A 15,132-nucleotide genomic window follows, 5' to 3' on the forward strand; every position below is an offset into this window, starting at 1 on the left:
ATCATATGTAATTCCTGCTCAGTGAAATGCTGTCACCAAATGTGCTTTTTGCATCAATGAATCATTACTATGTTTGCACTAGTGGTACTTAAGGGCATTGTAAAGGAATCTATGTTAATAATGTAGTATGCTCAGATGTAGTTAATTAAGTAATTAGTGGCATGGAAACCAATAATTTCTATAGGTCAGACATTTCCCTCAGAATTACTTCTGCTCAGTTAGATAAATTCAGACATTACCACCTTGTGTTCAACAGCGTCTTCGTTTAAAGCTTGAGCAATCTATGGTCTGGTTTTCATCAACACTGTACAACTGACTGCAAATCGTGTTTGGTAGAATTTGAAATAATTCATTATAAGACACATGCCACATTTATTTAACACTGATTGACATTATATACACTGACAGGTAACATGATAATTAATTAATCGTAAAGTTATCAAGCTCACATTAGTCTCCTGCGTAGATGCGCCTTTTTAAAAAAGGGCGATTTGGATTCCGTGTTTTGAGGCCAGCTATCAGTCACCCCTAGGCTAATGTCAGATCGGGCGTATGGCGTATATTTTCGGCAAGCTGAAAGACGCTTGCCAAAAATACCGCCGTACGCCTCCTGCCTGTGCCTGCCCGAATGAATGGAATACGCTTGGGTGCGGGCACATGTAGCCGAAATACGCAAAAAAAATGCGAGACTTTGCATTCTCTCGCGTTTTTATGCGGATATCAGCTACATGTGCCTGCACTCGAGCGTATTTCATTAGTTCGGGGCAGGCACAGGCAGGAGGCATATGGCGGTATTTTCGCCAAGCGTTTTTTAGCTTGCTGAAAATATACGCCTGGTCTGACATTAGCCTTAATGCCTTCCTGGCTCATTAAGCTTTTTTCTCCTCCTCTATCTTTATGGCTCAAAGCTTGAACCCAAACTTTCAGCATTTTTGCAAATGCTACCTGGAGAGGTATCAGCCTGTAGAATGCAATGACTAATGACTAATTTTGCTGACGTTAAGTTTGAATCTGAAGGAGAAGAACAGATGAATGATACATGGAGCTAAATCCTCCTGAAGTTTTCATACAGCATGTTACTTCCATTCCCTAGCAAATTTGCAATAGGTTCTAGCTAATGCTTTCTTTAAAGGGCACCTGTCACCCTAAGAAATAATTCCAAATACTTTTCTATCATGTTGAGGAAAATGAACTTTGCTTATGCTTTATACATTATTTAAATATTATTTCCTTCAGTATTGTAATTTACAGTCACAGCAAGCAGGGAGATGCCATTTTGTGAGCACTGTTATTAGGATAAGCTTTGCATCAACCCAAAATCTTGTTTATTCATGAGAATGGGGACCTATAACAATGCCAATGCATAGGCTACACAGTTTTTGACTGTGAGAATGTAGGGGAATGTGAGGAGTGCAGTGACATCTAGGCAGTGCTAAATGGAAAGCGAAAGCAATTTACTGCCCTGCCTCTATGCCTAAGGCTCAGAGGCGGGACATGCACTATCTGATTTGTAAATAAGTTTATAACAGATATGAATGTTAGAATAAAGATAAAAGAATTTAGTTTTCATGTTTTGTTTGCTAAGGAGATTTATTATACCATTTTTTTATGTAGGGGTTACAGGTCACTCACTTTCACTTTCCATTCTGCACTTCCTAGATGTAACTGCACGATTCTCATTCCCCCACCCTCCTAGTGGTCTATAATTGTGTATCTTGTGCAAGGGAATGGGCATCAGGTTCCCCATTCTGGCACATAAACATGATTTTGGGTTGATACAAATCTTGCCTTCACAAAATGGCAGCTGCCTGCTTGCTGTGAATGGGAATTACAAGACTGAAGGAAACTAGCTTTTTTAAAAAGTATATAGTGTTAGTTTTTTTTGCTTGCCAAACACAATAGTATTTGGAATAGTTTCTTAGGGTGACAGGTACCCTTTAAAAAACATTGCTAATATTATAATTGCAATGGTTTTCTGGAATTCAAGTTTTTTCTTTAAAATAAATCTAATATCTACAGTTAGTATTACTGGTTGTATATATATAGTTTATGTATGTGAGTGTATAGATTGGTTAGTATAGGTTGTGTGCTGGGTTTACTCGGATGGGTTGAACTTGATGGACAATGGTCTTTTTTCAACCCTATGTAACTATGTAACTATGTAACTATATTCTTATGTGCTTAATATTTGTTACCGCAGTTAAGAATATGAGGTAAATTTTACTTCTTTTCCCAATCTGTTGTGAAATAATTACCATTTTAAGCTAAGAATAATGTAACGATGAAAAGCAGACGGATAAATTGTAATTATGAATGCAAGCTCATTGAATCTTGGTGCTGACGCTGCAACCGAAAGGAACTGCTGTGCTGTTATAAAATTCCATTCCCATATGCTTCCGTCTGCTTCTTGTCTCAAAATAAGCGTTTTCTTATCATCACCCAGAATAATTCAGGGATATCCCTTACGTCTTTATTAAGAAACACCAGTGAGCTATTAAAGTTAATTGGCGCACTGGTAAATATTCATACCTGTATAATAAAAAGCTGCAATCGAACATCGCCAAGATTAAAAACACTGTGGGAGTTAATTAGGCATATCTAGTGTATCCCATGCCCACTAATGCAAAAGGTAGGATGAAGTTCCTAAGGTAGCTGAGTATTAAATTACCTAGAAGCATAGAATGTTTTCAAGTTGCTCATAAAAATACAAGAAGATTTAACTTATTTAACAGTTGATGTTAATCTATTTATTTAATTTGACTCCATGTAGGTGATACAATGCCATAAATAATCTACAAATTACCCCCAAAGCTCCATTGTGATGCAAAGCTTAACAGTATGCAGGATTCTTAGATATAGCATATCTTAAATTTGCTAGCAGCTATAAGAATAATATCAAAGAGATATTGGGTGGCTATAAACAAAACCACTAGGTAAAGTGTTCTTGGCCTGTGTGCTAAGACCTTATAGGGGGCCCAAAGGCTATTAGGGAAAGAAGGGGGCATTTGTTAGAAGAGGCCTTGGATGTAACTGTTGATAACTTGCCTTGTGACTGCCTGAGCACTCTAAAAGCCCATTTTCCATGTCTAGCAGTCTGCCTCTGCTAGAAGAATTTTGGCTAGAAAAGTTTGGGCATTTCTGAAATAAAAAATAATTAAAAAACAACAATTTTCAAGTTTTAGAGACTTAAATGATGTTAAAAATGTAATAAAATGATGTAAACTAAAACGTAAAACTTTACCTTCATTCACTCCATTCGGTTTTTTGTATCAACATTCCAACTAAAATCTACTCAGGACACACTGACACCAACTCGTTTTCTAACAGTCTCAGTAAACTCTGAAACTATAAACAGTCTGAGACTACTATTAAACTGCTCTGTTTAAGTTCTACTGTTCCTTTATAATTAATGGCTTACAGTTATAATGAATAAATATTCCATTGTGTAATAGAACTCAGGATATTTCTCAGTCTTTTAGCCTCAGCAAAGGAGAGATTTCCTTTCTGTATCAGAAATTGAATATAAAGGGAAGCAAATTCTTTCTTGAAAATCATAACGTGATCTTTCCGAGAGCTCATTTTCTGCACTCTTCTCCAGTCTTTTGCATTTTATTTCATTATGGAAGCTCCTACATTGCTTCAACTGAGGTTTTTATTGTAGGTAGTAATGAATGAATCTGTCCCATTTCGCTTTGCAGAAAAACTTTGAAAAGATTCACGAAATGGTAAATAATTCACAAAACGCATACAATGATGTGTGTCCAAAAAATGTTTGTGTGTGTCCAAAAAGATTGTCACACACATCAACAAACGTTTCTGTGTTTGTTTGATTCGTGAGCCATTTTTTTTGTCGTGCAGCGAATTTTCAGGGCCAAATTTTTGCGCCCCCTTCACAAAACAACACGCCAATGGCGAAATGCGGAAATATGCCGCAAATCCATGCCTGGTGAAAAAATCCGCTCATCACTAATCATAGGTATCAGTTTAAACGGCAGCACACCATGTACTAGTGGAGCTAACTTTAGGAAATCTGCACAGATACCAATGTTTTTCCCTATAATTCAGCTTTATCCACAGAATTTAATTGTCTTTTCAAAGTTTCCCACAAAATGCTGGGCCCCACCAAATGCAAGTCATGCAATAATACTAGCATTTTGCATCCTTGTCATTATGAGTCTCATGTGGACAGGGCATCAATGTTTCTTACAAAAATCACATTCTGACACTGAACATATTTTTGCACCTAGCACATAAGTGAAAGCTTTGGTGGGAGTAAAACATGGAAGGAATATGATCTAAGCAGGTAGTGTAGAAACATTTAATCTATTCTTTCCCTTCTTCTACTGTTTCAAATGTTCTTATATAATATAACAAAATGTATTATTTTTTATGAAAATAAATAGTTTTACTGCATTTTTTAGATGTACATAGGCTGGATAGTGCGCATTACAATACTTGATCCAGGTTATATTTTTGATTGTCAGAAAGGAATATTTTCCCCTGTTGAGACATAATTGCCTCTAGTTTCAAGTGAGGATTTCTTACTTCCTCTGTATCAGGATAACTTATAAATACTTTGGCAGGGTTTAATAGAACATATATTCCTTCAGCTTAATGAACAAATGTGTGCATTTACTGAAATGTTTTACATTTTGACACAAATTTTCTGGCATAAAAGAAAAAGAGTAAGGTAGCGTTTTCATATTTACTACCGTTATTTTGGACTCAAGGCCCCCTCCTAAAATTAATAATGTAGAAGTGCAAAAACATTACTGTACCTGTACTAAATGCCTGTATGAAAAAGGTGTATGACAAGAACCACACACATCTCCATTGATGTAGAAACATTTAGAAGAATGGAACTCATTGTGCTGTCTTACGGACTCCAGAAAAGGAATATTTTAGGTAAGACAATTTTTTAATTTTCTTTACGGCCTCCAGGCAGCACACACACACATGGGACTTAGCAAGCTAATAAGGGAGGGAAAAAAAGGAACATTATGACTAAAGAGCTGCTTCCAGTATTCTGCTGCCAAAGGCTGCAACGTCCAACTTGTAATACTTGACAAATGTATGAACACTGCTCCAAGACGCTGCTCTGCAAATTTCATTAATACTGACTGAAGGTTTCTGTGCCCAAGATGTAGAAATATCCCTGGTGGAATGAGCTCTCAACTGCAGAGGGGGTTCCTTTCCTGATGAGAAATAGGCCAAGGCTATTGTATTCTTTACCCATGATGCAATAGTTGACTTCAAATCTTTCTCTCCTTTTTTCCTTTTTGAGAACAGAACAAACAAATAGCCTGTAGATCTAAACGCTTATCAAGGAGACACCCGTGTACATCCAGCGTGTTAAGTTTTCCAAGATAAATGCTTCAATTATATCTGCTGTAAAGGCTCCAATGAACTTTCACATAATAGAGACAAGACTAAGTTCAAATCCAAAGTGGCACAATAAAACGAATCCTCAAAACTGTTTTTAAAAAATGCTTCACCAGAGAGTACACTCTGAGACAGAAAATAAAAAAGAGCTGAAAATTTGACTTTCAACATATTGGGGCACATTTATCAAAGTACGATTGAGTCTGAATACAAAAAGTTCATATTTTTTCTAATTTATAGAACTGTGCATATTTTCTGCGATTTTTTCATTAATTTGCGCAACTTTCTCGTACTTTGCGGCAAAATTTCCGAGACAAAATTGTATTTGTCGCAATGAGTACGAAAGTTTCGGATTCATTCAAGCTTCGGTATCGTGACTCCTGAAAGTCAGATGCCAACTTGATTGGGAACAAGAGTTTAGTCTGAATTTTAAGGAACTGGACACTGAAATTGCAGCAATAGTCCTACAAAGAGAAAACAGCCTTTGTAGGGTACATGGGGCTGCTCTCTGTGTCCGGCCGGCAGGTCCCAAAGTTGCGCCGTGGGATGCTGCAGACGCGCCTCGTCCTCTTCTGCGCACGCGCCTGTTGCGGCGCCGGCACGTACGCGCGCGTCGTAATGGCGCAAGGGTGCGTGCGTGGGAACGCGCTTCTGCCGCTCTACGCATGTGCATAGTGTATAAAAACATGCCAGAGGCCTAGGATCACTGCGAAGTGATCTTTTCTATTGGAAACCACTAAGCCTTTGTTCCTTTTGCTGAAACTCTGATTTTGACCCGGCCTGACTTTGGATTTGACACTGTCGCCTCAGTGGGAGGTGTAGGAGAGGTCCTTCTCCTGCGAATTCTTCCAGCAACTCCTCACCTTCGGGTTTTGATAGCCTTTCAATCCATTTGGCTTTTATTCTTGATTCTTCTAATGTCTTCTAATTGTCATTCTCTTTGAAAATCTAGCTACTGGGACACCCACTTTAGGAGGATCTTCCCAAGTCCCTATATCTGCAGAATCAAAGGGGAACATTATCTTAAACCTATTAGAGGAGTCAGTTTTTTCCAGAGTCATGAACAGGAAATTAAAAGGACTTCTTTTCCTTAAAAAAAAGGAAGCTGTTGATTCTCTGATGCAGAAGTAGTGGCTGAATCCTTCTGAACCCACTACCTTTGGAATTTTCTGTACCTCAAAGGGAAAAATATCATCTTTCTATTTTTGAGAGACTGAAGGTCAGGAAGAATCTTATGGTAGAATTACTTCATTCTGATGGATTCTCACATAATCTAGGGGGCTGATTTACTAAAACACGAATTCCGACCGAATTGGAAAAATTCAGATTGGAAAACGAACATTTTGCGACTTTTTCGTATTTTTTGCGATTTTTTCGGCGCCTTTACGACTTTTCGGAAATTATTGCGACTTTTTCGTTACCAATACGATTTGCGCGAAAAACGCGAGTTTTTCGTAGCCATTCCGAAAGTTGCGATTTTTTCGTAGCGTTAAAACTTGCGCGAAAAGTTGCGCTTTTTTCGTAGCGTTAAAACTTAAAAGGCGAGACGTTTTGCGCAAGTTTTAACACTACGAAAAAATCGCAACTTTTTGTGCAAGTTTTAACGCTATGAAAAAATCGCAACTTTCGGAATGGCTACGAAAAACTCGCGTTTTTCCGCAAAAATCGTATTGGTAACGAAAAAGTCGCGATAATTTTCCGAAAAAATCGCAAAATACCGATCATTACGAAAAAAACGCAATCGGACGCATTCGGCCCGTTCGTGAGTAAGTAAATGGGCCCCCAGGTGTGTCAGACATCTAGAAATATAAGAAAACACCTTAATCCACCATAATCAAGCACACACAAACATGGCTGAAATAAAAGGCTACCATATAGTACCTTTGCAGTCCTTTGGATAATACTGCAGCCTGGCAGCGTGGACCACAGGAACAAGTAGCAATGTGTGTATGCAGCAGATGGGATTAAATAGCTTATTGTTCATGCCAATAAACACCACTAAAAGATATAAAGGTCTCCTATTTACTCACCATACCAGTTTCTCTGTAACAGCTGAACGCCACTCATGCCTACAAATGACGCCATCAGCGAATCAACATACCAAGTGCACTATGCTGGGAGGATGGAAGAATGGCAGCCAGATTACTCAAACGAGTCAACTCTGCCCCCACAGGGGATACAGGGACTGCAAACAAGTGCTAGGTATGACGAAGGGAACAGGCTTCTAATTCCTCCTGAGTAACACACACTATGGCCTTCAGCCTTCTCAGAGTCTGGTTCTTCAAACATCCTTTGAGCTTCCTACCTGGAAGAGGACAAAAAAATACACTGACTATTATTGTGTGTTGGGGTATCTTATAGGTTTGTTTTGTGGCTGTTTGATTTTTTCTGTCCTATCAGGGGGTTTGGTCAAGAGCTAACCCATGTGTGTGTGCTGCCTGGAGGATGTAAAGAAAAGCGTCTATTTTATTTACATAGTACATTCCTTATCTTGCCGTTTTACTTAACCACTAATGATTCAAAACAGTGCACATCCCAATAATGTGAAAAATGGTTCTGTAATAAATAATTTTGCATCACTCATAGAAAATATATTTTAGGTTTTATTTCTTCTTCACATCCATTTTTGCCAATGGTTTTTTTTACATATTAATTTTAAAGAATAGCATCTCAGTGTGACAGTGTTAATCAAATGCTAAATCATGTCCCATAGCTCTACAGCTTTCATTTGTTTCCTTTTTAATATTCACAGTGCAGATCCGCTGACAAGAGTGTATGTAAAAAAGTAAACAAATAATAATTGTGCTGACTGATAAGTTGCGCGGCTGTAATCTCGCTCTAAGTGTTGATTAGATTTGCATCAGCAAAGATGACAATTTACAATATGCTCTAATGGACAATTATTTTGTGAATAACTTTTTATGGTTCTTGTGTATTGGTTGGCAGCTTTTAGTGAGGCTGACCAATACGTTACTACAAGGATGGGACCTATTATAAAGAATACTGGCAGTATGAGATTGATTATTTTGTCTTTTGCAGGTTAATGTCAGGCATAATCTATAATTTATAGCTTCATAAATGTAATTAAAAATTGGTTAATTGAAACAAAACAAATTGACAGTTATAACAGATCTGTATTAGCGATGAGCAAAATTTTGGCAGGTATGGATTTTTGGCGAATATCCACGTTACGCCATTGGCGGATATTTTCGTGAAACGGGCGCAAAAATTTGCCACAGAAAAAATTTGCTGCACACGTCAAAAAAAGATGCACATCAAAAAAAGTTGCGGGGAAAAAACAAAGAAAAGTTTTTTTGACGCACATTATTTTTTTGACATGCACAACATTTTTCCTGTGGCAAATTTTTGCCCAAGTTTTTCACAGTTTCACTAATTCTTGTATTTATATATAGTTATGTATTATAACTGAAATGTTTGTAAAAATAAGTAAGTTATAATAAATAAGTTACATTTTACCCTAAGCGAGTGGCCACCATGATAATGTACCACATTAAATGAAGTCTTCTCCAAAGTTACAGAAATTCAAGAACTTTTTAGCATGTAGTGGAATGAGTAGAGATTTGCAAGCTTATATTAGAAAATAGGAAATAATGTAATTTAATTACAGAAGCTAACCAAAGTTTAAAAGTTGGACAAGCAATCCTTTTAGGCATTTATGATTTTTAGGATGCCAGTACCCAATGTTGTTACACAGCCGTTACACAGTTACTCTGTTGAGTATATACTCTTTACAAACTATAAGTTTAAGCAACTTTGGATGCAAAGCCAGGAGTGATCAACAGACATTGTGGTGGTGGTGATGGGGGGGGGGGGGTATTCACAAAGTTGAAGTAAAATCAAATTAAAGTATTTCTGAAAAATTAGTGTGAAATAAAAAGTTTCACAGTACCAAATTTTGGTATAAACTGGTGTCTAAATTCTGAAACCAATGTCAAGAGGTTAGTATGCCCAAGGATGAAGCCTTCAGCAGCAGGGCTCATGACAGGGGCGGGACTGCCAGCCTTAGGGGATAAGGGGTTAAGTTTAGAGGGGTAGTGACGTGGTAGGGGGCGGAGTCCAGCTGTGGAGCGGTGACTGGAAGGTGCAGCAGCCATCTTGTGGGAGAAGGAGCGAGTCGTGACACCATGGCAGCACTACAGGATTTGCTGAGGAGTATCGTGGCCCAGGCGGAGGAGAAAGGAGAAGAATGGGTACGCGCTCAGCTGGCCGATATCGCAGCACCGGGACAGGAAGGAGCGGCGCGGGTACGGAGAGCGCGACCACCGGAGAGACTGAGCCCTTCACAAGATGGCGGACCGCGGAGCAGAAGGAGGAGAAGGAGCCCCTCAGCGCAGATGGAAGTGCAGACGGAGGGGTGCGGCAGGTCTGCCAGGAGGTCCGACCGCGGGCGCGGTAAGAAGAGGCAGGAGGGGAGCGCGAGGCCAGGCAGACTGGGGGCCACACAAGTGCAGCATACACAGGCACAAGATGGCGGACGGGGACAAGATGGCGCAAGCAGCCAACAGGGAAACGCTGGAGGGAGGCAAAGCAGCCTGAGTGACAGCGCAAGTTCACAAAGTGTGTCCCAGCCAGAGCAGCAAAACACGGCTAGGTACACTGAAGGCAGAGGTGAGGAGAGAACGGTCAGCTCAGTGAGGAGCTGTACTGAGGAGGGGGGGGGCGACATGAGGAGGAATATGGCGGCACCTCTTGGTGGGGGTGGCTGGGCTGGCGGGGTCTCCTCTGTTCTTATACCTCCACAGATGAGAGGGGACACCTTGGGTGAGAGGAGAGGCAACAGCAGTCAGGAGGAACGACAACAGGATTTGGGCGGCAGCAGCAGCAGCACCAACATACATGAGGTAGCTCATGGTGAAAGGAGGGCAGTACATCAGGCTGAAGTCGGTTTACATGGAGCAGCAGGAACATCATTCACGGGGGATAATGGTGGGTATCCCAGACCGGGTACAGGTAATGAAAAAGAAGGGGGTTCAAATGGTGACATGGCAATGTTTATGGCAAGTTTGAAGGAGTTATTCAGTAAATGGGAAGGTAATGTATCAAAAGGGCGGGCGGGCCCAGTTGCTGTGTGGGAACCCAGAGCAACACCAGGAACGCCAGGGCCGGCTCCAAGTGTAATAACTATTGGGGAGTCGAGTTCAGCATCAACGGGGGCAGTGGGGCCCCTTCAGGATACAGGAACAAGTGTGTCAGGGGTGTCTGGAGTGTTGGAAGGAGAGAGTGGGAGCACAACAGGGTTTCCCCAGCAAGGGGATGGAAAGGATTCTCATATAGGCAAGAGTGGGGGACAAGATAAAGACAAGGAGAAAGGCAAGAATGAAACAACAAAAACTCTTCCGGTTTCTGATACTGCAAAAGGCAGCACGTATATTTGTTTTGAGGGCCCATTGGGGGCTCATTTGAAACCGGAGGTTAGGGAAAAGATATGGAAGAGGGAGAATATTGATATATTTACTCTGCTCCCTTTGGAGCGTTTTAATATTGAAAAGTGGGAAAAAGGAAAGGAACATCGTAAGGAGGAGGATGAGGATAGGAGGAGATACAGGCTGATTCCAAGAACATTTGGAAATTGGTTACAGGCATTTGCCATTATGGGGAGTGTAATAGGGGAAAAGTACCCTGAGAGCTGTTCTGGTCTATTTTGCTATTTGGATGCTGTATGGGAAGCCTACAGAGTATATGGGGGTACTGCATGGCTAAAATATGATGAACAATTTCGCCAGAGAATGTCGGTGAGATCCTCACTGCAATGGGACCATAAGGATATAAGCTTATGGATGAGGGTAATGACAGCACAAAAGGCTCAGCCGTCTGCTGGGGTAGGGAGTTTAGGGCACCCACCCCCTTTTCATTCAGGCGCAGGCGGAGCTGGCTCCGCCGCAACCTCTGGTTTGCAAAAGAAGGGAACCTGCTGGCAGTTTAATGACGGTCAGTGCAAGTGGGGGCAAAGCTGCAAATTTAAGCATGAATGCTCCAATTGTGGGGGATTCAATCATCCAGCAAGCCGATGTTTTAAAAAGCGGCAGGCCGGGACCAAGCAAGGGGATAACATTGGAAAAAGGGAGGAGCCCAATCAAAGTAAATGAGCTTCTGCCATGGTTGGGGAGGTACCCAGATAGGGATAGTGCTAGGTTAATTAGGGAGGGTTTTTTATTTGGTTTCAAAATTCCATTTCAAGAAGGTAGGATAGGAATCGGGTGCAGGAATTTACGGTCAGCACGGGAGCATCCCGAAGTGGTAAGGGAAAAAATTAACAAGGAGGTTCAGTTGGGTAGAATGGGTGGCCCTTTTACGGAGTCACCTATACCTAACTTGAGGCTTTCTCCTTTAGGGGTGGTACCCAAAAAAGAAGCAGGCAAATTTCGCCTTATACATCATCTTTCTCATCCAAGGGGTTCATCGGTAAACGATGACAAAACCTAGCAAGGGTGTCTTACGCCTCCTTCGATGATGCAGTAAAATTAGTTAGGAAATATGGCTCAGGGGCTTTGATGGCGAAAGTCGATATAGAGTCGGCTTTTCGCTTATTGCCGGTACACCCGGAATGCCTGCACCTTCTAGGTTGTCAGTTTGAAGGAAGTATGTACATTGATAGATGTTTGCCAATGGGCTGCTCTATTTCATGTGCACATTTTGAGGCTTTCAGCTCTTTTCTTGAGTGGGTGGTTAGGGAGGAAGCTGGAACCCGGTCAGTTATCCATTATTTAGATGATTTCTTTTGTGTTGGGGGGCCCAATTCAAGTGAATGTCTTGTGACATTGCTAGTCTTGCAAAGGGTATTCAGTCGTTTTGGGGTGCCGGTAGCGAAAGACAAGACAGAGGGTCCAGTTACGATAATCAAATTTCTGGGGATTGAAATTGACTCCCAGGCCATGCAGTGTAGACTACCCAGGGAAAAAATTGAGGAGCTGTTAAAGTTAATAGGGTATATGTTGCAAGCCAAGAAGGTGACATTGAGACAGTTGCAATCAGTACTCGGTAAACTTAATTTTGCTTGCAGAATAATCCCTATGGGTAGGGTTTTTAGCAGGAGATTAGCTCAAGCAACAGCAGGAGTGGTGAGGCAGCATCATTATATAAGACTGAATAGGGAGCTTAAAGCAGATTTGAAGGTTTGGTTTAAATTTCTATCGGAGTATAATGGTTGTTCCCTGTGGTTGGAGGAGAACCAGTCTAATGCGGCTTTAGAATTGTTCACAGATGCAGCGGGAGCAATAGGTTTTGGGGCTTTTTGCAGGGGAAAATGGTGTATAGGGAGATGGCCAAGTGAATGGGGGGAAATAGGGCTGACAAAAAATCTTGCTTGCTTGGAGTTATTTCCAATAGTGGTCGCTATTGTAACATGGGGGGGTACAGACTTAGCGAATAAGAAGGTGACTTTTTATTCTGACAACATGGCTGTGGTTCAGGCAATCAATAATATTACGGCAAGTTCCCGTCCAGTAATTAACCTTTTGAGATTTATGGTATTAAAGTGTTTGGAACATAATATTTGGTTTAGGGCTTGTCATGTACCAGGAGAATCCAATGGGATAGCTGACTCCCTTTCTCGCTTTCAGCTGGATCGTTTTCGCCAATTGGCACCGGGGGCAGAGCGGGACCCGTCCCAGTTTTCGGAGGAAATATGGGGGATCCCATTCGGCAATTGGCCGGCTGGGTGAGGAATTCACTTGCCCCAGCCACATGGGAAGTGTATAACAGGGTATGGCATCAATGGGCAGACATGGAAAGGTATGTATCCACGCCTTTAGGCGATGGGGAGAGGGAGGATGCGTTGCTATGGTTCATCACTAACATGTGGACTGAAGGCAACTCCCAGGCTAGGATCGGGAAGGCATTAGCAGCCCTGTCTTTTTTATTTAAGTTAAAAGGGTGGAAGGATGTTACAAAGGGTTTCATAGTTCGGCAAGCACTTAAAGGGTTAAGGAGAGGTGTAGTGAATAAGGACAGGAGGAGGCCAGTCACCTTTAACATGTTAGGACAGATATTTGAGCAGTTGGTGAAGGTGTGTAGTTCTGTATATGAGTTGAAGCTTTTCCAGCTGGCTTTTGCGTTGGCTTTCTATGGAGCTTTTAGAGTGGGCGAGCTGGTGAGCCCATCTAAGAAGTCAAGTGGGGGCATTCAAATGGAAAATGTGTTTATAGCCGATGGCTGCTTACACATTACAATATATGATTCAAAAACCGAAAAAGCTGGAAAAGGCTTGTCGATATATCTATACCAGTTGGTTGGTTGCGTTACTTGCCCGGTGAAATGTTTCTGTAACTTTATGGAGGTACGCAGGGAAAGTGGAGGGTCACTATTGGTTCATGAGGATGGGTCATGGTTGTCACGTTTCCAATTTACAGCAGTCTTTAGGAAATGTCTATGTGGTCTGGGCCTGCAGGCGAAGGACTATGCATCCCATTCCTTCAGGATCGGGGCAGCTACGGAGGCAGCCCGTTGTGGCCTGAGTGAGACATCCATAAGAAGAATTGGGAGATGGGAATCTAGTCGTTTTAGGTTGTATGTGCGTCCCCAATTGATTTAAAAAAATAAATAAATAAATAAATAAATATATATATATGTATTTATATATAATACAGAGGGGAAGCTATTTTGTTGCAAGTTATGTTTATGATTAATTTTGTTCATTGCAGGTTTGGTCCGCTGTTCCATTTGGGTTTTGGGACATTCTTACATTGTCAGGGCTGAACAAAGAGCGAACAGGAGGTCTGGGGGTAGGTACCTGGGAGCCGGGAGTCAAGAGGCGGACGTACATTGGTTTGGTTATGGTGGTATGTGTTGGGGTCAAGTTATTCCCCGGTTGGAAAGTAAATTCCAGTACTGGGGAACTCCTGACATACTAATTTTGCATGTGGGTGGGAATGATTTGGGTTTAATCCCCATAAAAGAGCTGATAAGGGCTATGAAATGGGGTTTGCTAAAACTAAAAGAATGGGCCCCACATCTAATTTTGGTGTGGTCCTTGATGGTTCCCAGACTTTATTGGAAACATGGGAGGTCTCAAAAGGCAATGGCAAGATCACGGGTTAAAGTGAATGCGGCCATGCTTAAGTTTGTCCGCCTACAAGGCGGCATTGTTATTCGTCATAAGTTACTTGAGTCGGGTGAGGAGTATTTTCAAAGGGATGGAGTGCACCTTACTGAGGTAGGCACTGATATATTCAATTTTGGATTAAGGGAAGGTTTGGAGGTCGCCATGCAGGCCTGGAGGTGTATGCGCACTTGAGGGGGTCAAGGCGGCATACGATGGCGGGTCCCTGGCAATGGAACAGGTGGGAGTTATGAGGAAGTAATGGCAAAATGCCTCTCTAAGAGCAAAGGGGTCTCTGGGAGGTTCTGTGGTTAAAGAGCTCAGGCACAAAAGCCATGAGTACCCACCATGCTGGTAAATGAGGGCGGCTGGTGCGGTATGGTGCAGATTGGTGTGACATTGCCAGGGACCTTGGGAAAACAAGGCAATTAATTGGGACATGTTTTTTATTATAGGAAGTTGTTTTTCTTATTATTATTATTATATATATATGAAATGTTCTTGTTATATTTAATGACTGCATGTATTTAAATAAAGCTGTGGCCAACAACTATTCCAGCGGAAGAACTACTGTGTGGTGTCAATTATTTCTAGGCCGGGTAAGTAATTGGGAGAGGTATAAAGGGAGGGGCTGGGCCCTGCCCTTGTCAAGTATGCCCAAGGATGAAGCCTTCAGCAGCAGGGCTCATGAC

This window comes from Xenopus tropicalis, chromosome 9, assembly GCF_000004195.4.
Source record: "Xenopus tropicalis strain Nigerian chromosome 9, UCB_Xtro_10.0, whole genome shotgun sequence".
Taxonomy (NCBI): domain Eukaryota; kingdom Metazoa; phylum Chordata; class Amphibia; order Anura; family Pipidae; genus Xenopus; species Xenopus tropicalis.